The sequence below is a fragment of the Marmota flaviventris genome, chromosome 14 (genome assembly GCF_047511675.1).
Source record: "Marmota flaviventris isolate mMarFla1 chromosome 14, mMarFla1.hap1, whole genome shotgun sequence".
NCBI lineage: Eukaryota > Metazoa > Chordata > Mammalia > Rodentia > Sciuridae > Marmota > Marmota flaviventris.
In genome coordinates this window covers 21,012,797-21,026,491 of record NC_092511.1, presented here as the reverse complement: position 1 = coordinate 21,026,491, position 13,695 = coordinate 21,012,797, and positions in this window count along the sequence as shown.

Here is a 13,695-nt window from a genome sequence, read left to right as displayed (position 1 = left end):
CAGCCTAGAGCAGAGGGGGCAGAGGCTAGACAGGGAAGAAAGGGAGGGGCTTGATGTAGGGAGGGGAAGGAGGAAATGGTGGGAAGTTGAGAGGAGGAAGGGGCTGAAGGGAAGGTGGTGGGAGGAAGAAGGCAGTGGGAGGAACGGTGGGGGAGGGGTGGAGGGAGCGGGAAAGGTTGGAGGAGACTGGCGGGGCACCTGCCAGTGTGACTGTAATAAGTCCCCTCCTCCAGCAGCCATAAGTACAGCGGCTGGGCCTTGGCGGCCTCCTCTAGCAGGGTGACATCCTCACGCCTCCGAGGCGCTTGCTCGTCAGGCAGCCGCTGGGGGGACGCGGCAGGAGCCTCAAATGCCACCTACTCCCCGGCCTTTCTCCCAGTTGCTGCTTCTATTTTAGGCACCACATTATTTCCTGCTGTGATTTTTTCAGGCTTCTAATTCGGGCTCTGAGGTAAGCCGTGACATCCGCTCGCCCGCAGCCCCCTCTGGCGCTGCTGATCCTTCCAGGGCCACGGGCACCCTCTGGCCTGCACAGCACCCCTGCGACTGCGGGGAGTCACTCGGCTAGGCTTTCCTAAAAATAGGCTTTCAGGAGGAGGGATTTCCCCCCTGGGTAGAAAGAGTCTAGTTGGAATAGATTTCTAGGCGAGAATTTAGAAAAAAATGACAGGCACCGGGTATAAACTGTGCCATTGTGTTCTGAATCCAGGAAGGGGCTGTACATGCTTCCGCATCAGTGGTTCTCAACTTTTTTGGGCAAGGGCCATTTTGAAAATCTGATGAAGTATGCGCCCTGCTCCTAGAAAATGACCACAGCAACCCACATGCACACAAGTCACTACAATGATGCTTGTAATTTCGGGTGTGAGCAACTCCTGAAGTTGGACCATCCAACCCTGGGGATCCGAGGCTCCAGGTTAAAAGCCGCAGCTCAGTCCCAGGTACTGCATACATCTATCTCTTCTTGGGAGTTTCATCCCACCCAGATTCATTACTCTCTTCTTTCTCTCCCTACCCTCTGATCTCCCTCATTATAATCAATGTGTGTTTTTAAAGATGTATTTTTATGGGCAAGCATTTCACATGCAAGTGGATAAGTGAAGATTAGATTGTACACTGCTTCCTAAGGGTAGTGCCATATCCAGGTTTCCATGCTAGTTTGCTACCAGGGTCCTGCTGGCATCTAGTAGTGGAAAGGACCCTACATTAGGATTCCAAGAGACTTGGGTTCAAATTTAACACCTATCTTGACATCCCAGAACTTCTACTGTGTTTACGGCAATGGAAATTCTAATAATAAAGCTTCATCACATGACTAATTTGGTACAAGGGAAGGCATCTTTTAACTGTCCTCTATCAAGGGAAGAGGCCTAGTTTGCATCTTTTAAATTACACATAATTTGCTGCCCCTCAGAATGGGCAACATCCAGTGTGTGTGTGTGTGTTTATGTGTGTGTGTGTGTGCGCGCGCAAGCATATTTTAGTTAAAGCTGTATGGTCTATGAGAGCATCCTCACCCTCCCCACTGTCAAGTTCACATATTAAAACCTAACTTCTACCCCCACATTACTAAGAGGCAGGGAACTTTTGGAAGGTGATCAGATTAGAAGTGTTCCCTCTGTGAATGAGATTAGTGCTCCTATTAAAAAAAAAAAAAAGGCTTGAGGGAGCCTATTTGCCCTTTCTACCATAGGAGGACTCGTAGCAAGTACCATCTATGAGGAATGGCCCCTCACCAGATCACCAGATCTGCTGGTGCCTTAAGATCTTGGATTTTCCAGCCTCCAGAACTCTGGGAAGTAAATTTCTGTGGTTTATAAAGGACCCAGTATAAAGCATTTTGTTTCATTGTCAAAATGGACAAAAACAGAGGCTGGGATTGTGGCTCAGAGGAAGAGTGCTTGCCTCACATGCGTGGGACACTGGGTTTGATCCTCAGCACCACATAAAAATAAAGATATTGTGTCCACCTATAACTAAGAAGTAAATGTTTTTAAAAATGGACAGAGTTAAGTCCAAACTAAGGAAATGATGTGAGATGAGCTATCTCTGGAATAATGAGTGAGAAGTCAGGAGCCCATTCCCAGGCACATACAGAGTAGCTAATATGAGAATCAGCCTTTGAAATCTACTTGATCTTGATTCCCCCATTTTTCCATAGTTATTAAAAGAGGGCCACTTCACTGCCCCCCATGACTCCTACAAAGCACAACCTACAAACATACCTCCCTCCCACCTTAATTAGATCTTCCATTTTCTCTAGGATACTCTCTGGTTATGTTTCTATTCTTTATCTCTGCCTTATGTCTTCTACAGTGATACCCCAACCTCAATCTCTTCCTGCCTCACGGATTCCTTATCTGTTGCTGGCTCCTCCTGCTGTTCTGTGATTTTTTAAACAGTGGCCACTTTCCAGTATTCATCATGCTGCACTGAGTTCCCTGTTCTTGGCCTTCTGCCTTTCAGAAGAGATCACACTGAATTTGATGGGCTCAGCTAGATCCTCTAGGTTACCTGCTCTGATCTCTTAAATTCCAGTCTCAAATTCAGTTGCCCACTGCACAACTTTAAATGTAAGCCCTATTGTCATCTCCAATAATACATACCTAAAAATGAGTTTCTTATTTTTCCCGAACCAGCTTTCCCTCCTGGTTTCCCTTTTCTGTTTGGGCCATAACCATTCCTCTGATCATCCAACACAAAGGTTCCATCAGCTTTGATTCTTCTCTTTCCCTCTCTTCCCACCTGCATGCAGGCATCAAATCCTGTCTATATTTCCTTTGGGATCTCTGGCATCCATCTCTTCCTTCCAGTAGCTCCCTGGATGTTTTTTCTGCCCACAGCTTCTCCATCCTTTAACATAGATCACTTCCATATCAAGAGCTTCTAATTTCTTATTATCTTCCCTGTTTTTCAATCTGACTCACTTTAGCCCCCCTCCTTTTTTTTTTTTAACCAAAGAGCACCCTTCACCAGAAAGCACAGAAGCCAAATTCCAGTGCTTAGTAGGTCAGGTGGGTCATGAAATAGATCAGGTGCACGATGACAGGGAGTGATAGGAAGTGGCTTCTAGACTCTAGTGCCTCAGTCTAGAGGGGGAATGAGTAGTTCCACTGCCATCAGGCCCAGTGTGGCCATATTTCCTACTTTTAACACAAAACAAAAACTCACGAAATTTGGATTTTTACATGAAACCTCCCAATTTCCAAAATACTATGACACCCAAACAAAACATGGTTGCAGTCTAAATTCAACCTGCAGGAAACCCTGAACTTAAAATTTTTTGATGTGGGGGGGGCTGGGGTTGTGGCTCAGTGGAAGAGCACTTGCCTAGGAGGCATTGGGTTTGATCCTCAGCACCACATAAAAAAATAAATTAATAAAATAAAGGCAGTCAATCCATCCACAACTACAAAAACATTTTTTAAAGAAAATTTTTTTTGATGTGGCAGAAAGCACTTTGAACTGAGAATTTCTAGTTCTGGTTGTGCCAGTAATAGGCTATATAAATGTGAATGAATTTTATCCCCTCTCTGGGCCTTAGTTTCCCCCTATACAGTGAAGAGTCCTATTAAATGAGTCTCAAAGCTCTTTTAAATTTGGTATTTCTGTGGTTCTATGGTGTATCCTAACTGGTGAAGAAATCACTTTTGGTTGACTTGACTGATTAATGAGAATTATCATAAACACGCAGTGTACATGAATTACCACATTTCAAAGAACAAGAATACAGTAAGCCTTTGGTTAAATGAAATTCTCCAGGGTTAACTGGAAAATCCCCTCAATCAAGGTTACTGTTCAAAGACTTTCTAAAATGTCAGAGTTCAGCTTCCTGCTTTTCTAAGCACAGGAGATGCAGCAGTACCTGGCAAGGGGAACTGATGAGTCAATGTCTAGGGATGGCTCTGCCACTTGGGCTACAGGGGGTCATAGCTGAATTGGTGGGAGGTCCTCTCAGACCACTGCCAGCCATGGGGCTGCTCAGGGAGCAGTGATGTCTGTAAATCAGGAGCCACCTGGCTGATGCCATAACTAACTATACTGAGGGCCTCACCTGCCTCTTTGCAGGCTTCAGACCCCCATATTTAACATTCCCTTTTGCAGCATAACTCACCCTTAGGCTGGAAAACAGTTGGAAACTGGCATTGCCTGGAATGTATGGAGACTGACTACCATGACACAAAAAGACTTCTTCCTAGGGAAAAGAGTAAAGGCTTTGGAGCCCAATAGATCTTGATTTGAATCCTGACTCTTCCACTTTCTAGCCGTATGACTTTAGGTAAATTCACTTAAAACTTTCTGAGTGAGTTTTAAGTTTCCTGTCTATAAATCAGAGGCAACAATACAGTCTCTTAGAGTTTTTGTGAGGACTGAGACAAATAATGAATTCTAAATGGTTGGTGTGGTGTGTGGGAGTTATTCTGTGCTTGAAAACTGGAAATCATTATTCCATTAGGAATGAACTTTTTTCTTTTTTGCAGGGGAGAGGTACCAGGAATTGAACCCAGGAGGCACTTAATCACTGAGTCACAATCCCGGCCGCCCCGCTTTCTTTTTTTATTTTGAGACAAGGTCTTGCTAAGTTTCTTAGGGTCTCATTAAGTGGCTGAGGCTGGCTTTGAACTTATGATCCTCCTGCCTCAGCAGGATTACAGTCGAGTACCACAGCACCTGGCTAGTAATGAACATCTTTTATTTTTCATGAAAAATCCCATGTCATTCTTTCACTTTTTACTTAGTAAGGTAGGAAATTAATATCAGTCACTTCCTATTTCAGTAGACATTTGAGAAACCAGGTGTTTTTAGAATTAGGTCTCTTGCTCCCTCCTCCCTTCCATCCTACCCATTTATCCTGATAGACATCAGCCTTAAAATCAGAAATAAGATCTGTTTTGCAACTACCATACTAATAATTGATTCAAGCAAGAATCATCAATGGAAGTAAAAGTTAGATGAGGAAAGGATACTCACAGCCTTAAATAATCCTTCACCCAATTATTTACTAATTATAAGAAGAAAGAGTAACTTTTCCTGGCAGACATCTCCTAAATCAAGTGATCAAAGTTAATATCATCAATCCCAAGACAGAGACATCATATGGCTCCTGATATGACACACTGAGAATACAACATCACTTCTGTGGGATTCCTGCCAGCAAATGCCTAACTTGGAATCTAATTGTGAGCCCACGTCAGACTAACCAAACCAAGAAGCATACTACAGAACTGACCTGTACTCATGAAAAATATCAATGTCACGCAAGACAAAGAAAGGCTGAGGAACTAACTGTTCTATGGTAAAAACTCAAGAGATATGAAACTAAATGGAATGTGTGATCTGGATTGGATCCTGGACCATCTCTGTTAAGAACATTATTGGAAAACTGAATGAACTTTACTATGCATTATATATTAAGTAATAGCATTATATCCATGTTAAGTTCCCTGATTTATGTAAGAAAGTATCCATGTTCTTGAGAAAGTCACACTGAAATATTTAAGGGGGAAGAATTGCTAGTCTGCAACTTACTCTCAAATGGTTAAAAAGAAAGAAAATAAGTATAAATATGTATATATACACTCAGTTATTAAAACAAATGTAGCAAAATGTGAACATTTGGTAAACCTGAGTGAAGAATACATTAGAGTTCTTTGTACTGGTTTTGCAGCTTTTAGGTAAATTAAAATGATGTTAAAATAAACTGGGTGTGGTGGTGCATGACTGTAATCCCAACAACTTGGGAAGCTGAAGCAGGAGGATTGCAAATTTGAGGCCAGCCCCAGTAATTTAGCAAGGCCCTAAGCGACTTAGTGAGACCCTGTCCCAAGAAATAAAAATAAAAAGGGGGTGGGGGAACGTGGCTCAGTGACAGAGTGCCCCCTGGGTTTGAAAAAAAATTTTGTTTTCTAAAAAAAAAAATAGAGCTCAGATGCCATGCTCAGAGCCTCATATTATCTGTCCCTGCAGTTTGGTGAAGTAAAAACAGTCCCAACTTGAAGAGGAGGTTTGAACCCAATCTCTCAATCTTCTAACTGCAAGATCCATCCAGAGGCTTCTAATGAACTTCACTCTAAAGAAGATAAAAGAATGCTTCTTTCTTGGAGTTAAGAAGACTAAATGAAGAAGTCTATGTAAAAAACATGGTATCTGCCAAGAAATTGTTCATGTACTCTATAAATGTATGCTGCTTAGAGTCCAGAAGTGATAAACACAATAGAATCCTTGCCTTTGTGTAACTTATATTCTAGCCAGAAAGATGGAAAATAAGTGACAAACTACACAGGCAGACATATATACTTACAAAGTTCTGCAAATTCTATAAGGGTGATGGAGAGTGACGGGGGAGATGGGGTACCCTACCATATATAATGTGGTCAGGGAAATGACATTTAAACTGAGATTGAAGGAGAAGGGAGGAGTTGGCAATCTGGGCAGTGGGAACAGCAGGAACAAGCACGGGGACAGGGGGCAAGAGGTAGGTGTGTGTAAGGAACTATCAGTCTTCTCTCTTCTGCTAACCCAACTATGACTCCTTGTATGTACCTTGAGAGACAGGGCAGCACAGCACCTAGCAGGGACTAGACTCTCAGGTAGTATATGATGAATGAACAAGAGAATGGCTGAGCTCTGGTTCCAATGTTTGCTCATGAAGAGTTCCCCTCTTCAGCCCTTAGCCTCCTGATGTGGAAGGAAGGAGGCTTCTGAAGAAGGCTCATAGTTCTCTCCTTTTTATGATTTGCCTAGAGCACAGAGCTGGAGGGACCCCCAAAATCTCACCCTTTCTGTTAAAGGGAAGAAGCAGAGGCCCAGACTCAGGAGAGCCTTGCTGAGGTCCGGATCTGATGGGGCCCATGTCTAGTGCTTTCCCCAGCCCACAGCCTGTCTTGTTTATTTGTTCAGCAGGTTTATTTCAGCCATGGCACAGCCTGTTCTGACTCTGGAACATTTATGAGATGAGCCAGTTTTTTAAAATCATACAAAATAAATGGTTTGCTCTTAGAGCTACGGGGTGGGGCAGTCAGATGGGAGACAGGTTTTGAGGCCAGCTCTGGGGCAAAATTTTGGCTTACCCTTTGCTATATTCTTTTCGCCTCTGCCCTTGGGAACCAAAGGGACTTCAATGGGATTTCCTGCCTCCATTTCTCAAAACGATGATGTGGAAAAACTGGAACACTTAACCATAAGATTTCCAGTTCTCATCTCCACCCTCATCAATTCTATTCTAAACTCTGGTTTCTAAATCACTAAGCTCAAAGAGCTGGGAATGTAGTTCAGTAGTAGAGCTCTTGCCTAGCATGTGCAAAGCTTTGGGTTTGATCTCCAGTACAAAATACATTATATAATGTTCAACGCCTTTGAGCTCAAGACACAGTCCAATACAACAGATTGGCCTTGGGACAGGTTTTGGGACTAGCACCTGGATCATTCTGCTCCCTCTGCTTGTAGTGTTCTCTTTTTTTCTACTTATGAACTCTTATCTACCCCTCAAAATCCAGCTGAAGACTCTAAAACCTTGAACTCATTCCCCTGTATTCTACCAGCTCTGTGTGTGTGTGTGTGTGTGTGTGTGTGTGTGTGTGTGTGTGTGTGGTACTGGAGAATGGAACCCAGGGCCTCATGCATGCTAAGCAAGAGCACTACCACTGAACTACATCCCCAGATTTTTTTTTTTTTTTCCTTCTCTCTTTTCCTGAGACAGGGCCTAACTAAGTTGCTCAGGCTAGCCTCAATTTTTTTTTTTTGCCTCAAATTTTGAGATCCTCCTGCCTCAGCCTCTAAGTAGCTAGAATTACAGACATACACCACCAAGCCTGGCTTGCCAGCTACTTTTAAAAATAGCTGGTAAATCCAATGAAGACAAAATTTGATCTGAAACATTTATTTTTAGTTATGCAAATATTTGATTATCAAAAACCTGGAAATTAATAATTAACGAAGCCAAATTGTTCAGCCAACAAAATTATTTAAACCTCAATTAAGCCCAGGGTGCCAGGTGGGGTGGGATAAGGGATCCTGGTGGTAAAACCGTGACTGCCTCATTTCTCCAAAAGGCCTGGTACATAGTAAATGCTGTCAAATTGCTCAGTGAATGTGTGAGCCCATGAGGATGAGGATGCTCTCTGGCCTCTAAGGGCTTTGGAGCCTCTGTGAATGCTTGTTGGCTATCCTATAAGGATCAGGCTAAGAAACAATTCAGTAGCTGTCCAAGCCCCAGGCTCTTTCTCCTTTAACTGGGCAATATGCCCATTCTTAGCACTCACCTCAGGTAGTACTAAGACGGATGAAAATGTAGGAATAGACCTTGTGTTCTGGAGTCCCTCCAAGGGGCAGGAGCAACAGCACAGATTCTGATGCCTCTCCAGTGCCCTCTACCCCTTTGTTCAAAGCAACTCCCAAGAAGAGGAGTCTGGTCAGCTGCAGGAGGTACTGTTCTTCACTTCCCAGATTAGCTCAGACCTTAAAAAATCACAGCCCAGTGCCTGCTCTTTCATGCCAAGGAAAACAGTAGATGTCAGAAGCCGCCTTAGGTATCTGGAACTGAACAGCTCCTGCTGCTCCTCCCTTCCTAGTATGAGGTCATTGAATCAGGATGACAAAGCAAACAGTGACATGTGCTGGGACTTGTTCCCAGACTGATTCCAGCATTTCTCCAGCCCTTCCCTCCTCCCCACCTTCAGAATAGCAAACCCAGGTGTAGACAACAAACTGAACTGGAATCAGTCCTTGGGCTTCCAGGAAATTGAGGCTGGGTGGGAGGCATAATCTGTGGTGGCAGAGAGGAGGTCTGGAAAAATGTGGGTAAAAAGGACTTAGGATATCAGTAGCACCAGACATTAGCCTGGTACATTCCAGGCTTTAACATGCTTTCACAACATTCCAAGGGAAGGAGGGTAGGAATTCTTTCTCGACTTCATAAATGAGGAAACAGGCTCATTTAAGGTTAGCAGCTTCATTAGGGTTACATGGCTTAAGTATGACAGAGCCAAACTTAGAATTATTTTTGTGACTAATTAGTTTTGTTGTATCTTCCTACTTCATCACAATTCCTTGAATTTGTCATTGGCAAGTTCATGCTTTCTTCTTTTGCATATCACCATACTATTATTTACTTAATGTTTTCCTTAAATAGACTCACTTTAAAAGTTGATCTCATTCTTAGCAATCGTGTGTGTGTTTTGATATATATTTAATATGTTCTATTCCATCACCATCCCTGCATCATTAAGGATGGATCTTGAAAGGTTACCAGCCAAATGGGTGCCCTTGTTGAAATGCTCAGCTGGTAGTATCACTAAAGGCCAAGGCTATCTTTGTCAGAGCTGTGCCTTAAAGTCAAAGAATCATTGAATTATGGAGGACAAGACATAAATCATAGGATCAGAATCCTAAGGGACAGACCTTATGTAACACACTCAGTCCTAGCCCTAAAGATTAAGGGGTACCAGACAGGGATGAAGTCCTTGCTCTTAACAACTCAGCTTACAGGGCTAGAAGTGTAGCTTAGTGGTAGAGCAATAGCACCATAAAACAAGCAAACCTCAGCTTCCAAACATGGACAACTGAAATCTAGAAGGAATAAGCAGATGCTCTGCAGTTAAAGAAACTCATCTAGACTTGGTTCTACCACAAATTCAGTATGCCTTTGATCAAGTCAATTCATGTTCCCAATCCCCTTTTCCTTCAGTGATAATATCTCTTCTTTCTGCCATTCAAAACTGATAAAAGAGATTCAGATTAAAAAATGTGTGTTTAAAAATGCTCTGTAAACTATAAAGCTGCAATATAGGATATAAGGAATAAATAGGTGATATCCTAATTCCTCCACAAAATATTTGAATCATAACTGGAGAACGACTTTCTCAAGGGGTAACTAATCACAGTAACAACAGGTTGGGAAGAGATTTGGAAAGCAGCCTTTAGACCTTAACAATGTCCCTGGCTACCTTGCTACTTCAGGTCTTGGGTCCAGGGAGACATTGTTGAGCTGAATCAGCTTGCTGCCCTTGACTCCTTCGGAATCCTGTGTTTCTGATTTTATTTTACTCTTTGTTCCATTTTCAAACATTTATTTATCATCTTTCAGCCACATGTGCAAGTTCGTTGCACAGTAACAGGTCTTTACTGCCCTCGTATGGTCACTCTCTGCCATGGTTGCATGGTCTTCTGAAGGGGTGTATGTGACAATGGCAGACCTGAGGAGACCCAAGCCAAAGATCAAGATTTCCCAGGGCGAGCAGAGGACTTAAAACCCAAGTGAAAGCTAGATGCTGAAATCCAGAACTACTTGATGGGAAGTAATAGTTCCTTGCCCCAAGTAGGACAAGAATCCAGGCCTCTGGATTATCTTGCTAAAACAGTCAGTTCCTAAATTGTCCAGGAAAGAGTTGAAGGCAACTGTGATGTGTCTTTTCTCTGATAGGAAAATCCAAGAGAAGGAAAGGAAAGGACTAGAACCTGTCCTCCAATTCCCCAGCCCATTGAAACCAACAGTTAACTAAGGGCCTATTTGTAAACTACTAGGTTTCACAGAGTGGGGTATGAAATATGTGGTCCTGTCCTCAAGAACTCATAAAACTTACAAATGTAAATAATCCACGTACATACACAAACTATATGTGCATGTGTGTGTTTAAATGTATTTTTTTTTTCTTTTCTTGTATTGGGGATCGAATCCAGGGGCACTTGACCACTGAGCTACATTCCCAGACCCTTTTATTTTAAATTTTGAGACAGAGATCTTGCAAAGCTGTTGAAGTTAGCTTTGAACTTGTGATCCTCCTGCCTCAGCCTCGAGTTGCTGGAATTACAAGCCTGTGCCATCATGCCCAGCAACAGACATAATTAACAGATATGAAGCCATTAGAGTAAGGACTATTATAGAAGTAGAAATAAAGTGCTACAGGACTGGTAGGAGAGAGGGATTGGTGACAACCATGGGGATCAGGGAAATTTCCTAAAGGAAGTGAGACTCAAGGTTGAACATTTTTAAAATAAGAAATCTGGGGGAGGGAAGAATAGAACAGATTTTTTAAGGCAGTGAAACTGTATCTGTATATTATAATGGTATATATATGGCATAACATTTGTACAAACTCATAGGATATTACACTGAGAGTGAACGCTAATATAAATTATGGACTTCGGGTCATCACCCCAAGTGTCAGTGTAAGTGCACCAATTATAACAAATGTATCACTCTGGTGCGGGTGGTTGATAATGGGAGACTAAGTATGTGTGAAGGCAGGGATACATGGAAAAATCTCTCAACCTTCCACTCCATTTTGCTGTAAACCTAAAACTCTGCTCTCAACGTATTCCAAAATCACTGGGAAAGAGATTTAAGAATCAATGTATTAATTCCATTTGTTTTTTGGGGGTGGAGGTGCTAAGGATAGAACCCAAAGGGACAGGAACTCTATAAGGGAATTTAAAGCCACAAGGGAATTAGATCTCACCCTTTGGATACTAGAAAACCTTTAGAGATTTCAAAATGTGGCATTATACTCAGGGTTGTATTTAAGATTATGTGGAGGAGAGCTAATTAGGTAAAGACCAGGAAGGAAGACCTATAAGAGGTGAGGGGAGCTCGGATTAGAAGAGTGGGCAATGCAAAGGAAGAAATGTAAAACCTCTACATAGAGAAATTAAAATAGACTTGAGAGATGAAGGCAGAGCTACCTTTAGTGAGAATCACTGTCCCATCATGTGCTGAGTCCTCTGACCTGCATCATCATCAATGCCAGGTCATAGTGGGGAGAAAAATTTCTGGTCTCCTATGGAATTAGTCTCAGTTCCACCCTGGAATATGGTGTACCAAACACCTAAACCCAAAGCAGAGCAAAGTCTGCTCAGGCACCAGAAGTTGTCTTGAAAAATCTTGTCAATGCCCACATCAAGTGAGGATTCTCAGGACTTGAATAGCCAGTCACAAGGGACCATACCAATTTGATGCTATGACCCATCTTCCTAACACCAAAAGTCAGAGTTTTGTGTCATTTCCCAGCAGTCCAGCATTTGGTTGGACTAAATCCTGTATGGGAACTCAGCCCTCACCCTACCCAAGACTGATTCCTGCTTTTGATTGCCACAGGGCTGGCAGGCGTCCCTCTGGTTCCCTCTCTCAGGAATCCGTCCACAGCTGCTGGCCACTTGTCACACCCTATCCGGGAGGTGGCAGCATTTCAATAGTAGCAACAGATCCTTAGACTGTGGCTAACAGCTTCAAAGTCAGTTGGGAATTGTGTCATATTTCTAAAAATGGCTAACTCGTTCCAGTTCCAGTGAAGTAGTAATGGGTAAGGGTGTGGACTTCAAGGAGATAGCTAGGCTTCATATTTCCTAAACAATTGGGACAATTCCAGGGAAAATATTCACAGCAAGCATTCAAGAAACATTAATTGAATGCAAAAAACCTAGCAAGAGTCCCTGTTCTCAAGGTGTTTTAATTCTAGCAAGAGTCTTATAGCTGATCTCTTTACTCTGCTTTTCCCTTCCCAAAGTTTTGGTAATGCCTTTCTACTTCACTAGTTTCTTAATGTTTTTGTTATTAGATACTCCTGCCCTGAAGTCACCCAAAGCCACTCCACTTGGTGAGGAGTGCTGTGTCCAAGAAAACAAAATTTAGACACAACAAATCAACAAAAACCTCGTAGTAGTGATCCTTTTAAGGGACTATATATTTGAACATAGCCCTAAAAGAATGTCACGTAAGATCTTCTCTCTCTAAAAAATACTTTGAAAATGTACTCTGATTACAATTACAAAAGAGACCTCAAATGCCCACAGTAACCCTGTATATACCTGGAGGGGAGGACTGAGGAAGGCAGTGGGAAAATCACTCCTAACCCCCAGGGAAAGGCATAAAAGAAAAAGATGGGGAGGGCAAATGCAAGAGACACACCTTACAGCAAATTATGGTATTCAGTGTCTTCATGTACATTATTTGATCCTCTCAAATGTTCTAGTAGACAAGCATAGCACACATTAATCTCCAGTTTCTGGGTGAGGGAAAGCCTACTGTGACCCAGCTCCAGCTACGCTAGAGAGAGTAGATGGGGACTGCAGTTGTGAGTGAGCCACAGCTTCTCAGAGCCCAGGTCTCTTCCTCTGCAGACCAAGGTGGTGTGATGAGTGATCCTAAAGATCCCTCCCATCATCCCAGCCTATTCTCACGCTGTGCTCTGGGTCAAGAGGCTACTAAGCAGTGAAGCCACACAGAACAGGTCTCTAAATTAGGAAAGGGGTTACTTTACAATACAATGACAAAGTCTGTGCTTATGATATGAAGATGGGACTTGAAGTGATCCATTCCCAAGATGAGATCCCAATTTTCCACTGAAATAAATGGACCTTACCAGTATTCACGTCATGGCAATGCTAAGTTTTTGTGTGTGTGCATATGGTGGGGGGAACTGAGGATTGAACTCAGGGGTATGTACAATCACTGAACCATAACCCTTAGCACCTTTTGAGTCAGGGTCTCACAAAGTTGGTTAGGGCCTCATAAATTGCTGAGATTGACCTTGAACTTGCAATCTGCTTGTTTCAGTCTTTAGAGTCACTAGGATTACAGACATGTGCTACTGTGCCCAGTGATGCTAAGGTTTTTATATCTTGAATTTTCTTTACACATGCTTCATTTCTTCTCTTTTCTCTAAATATCCTTAAAATGACTATGCTTCTTTTAATACTTTC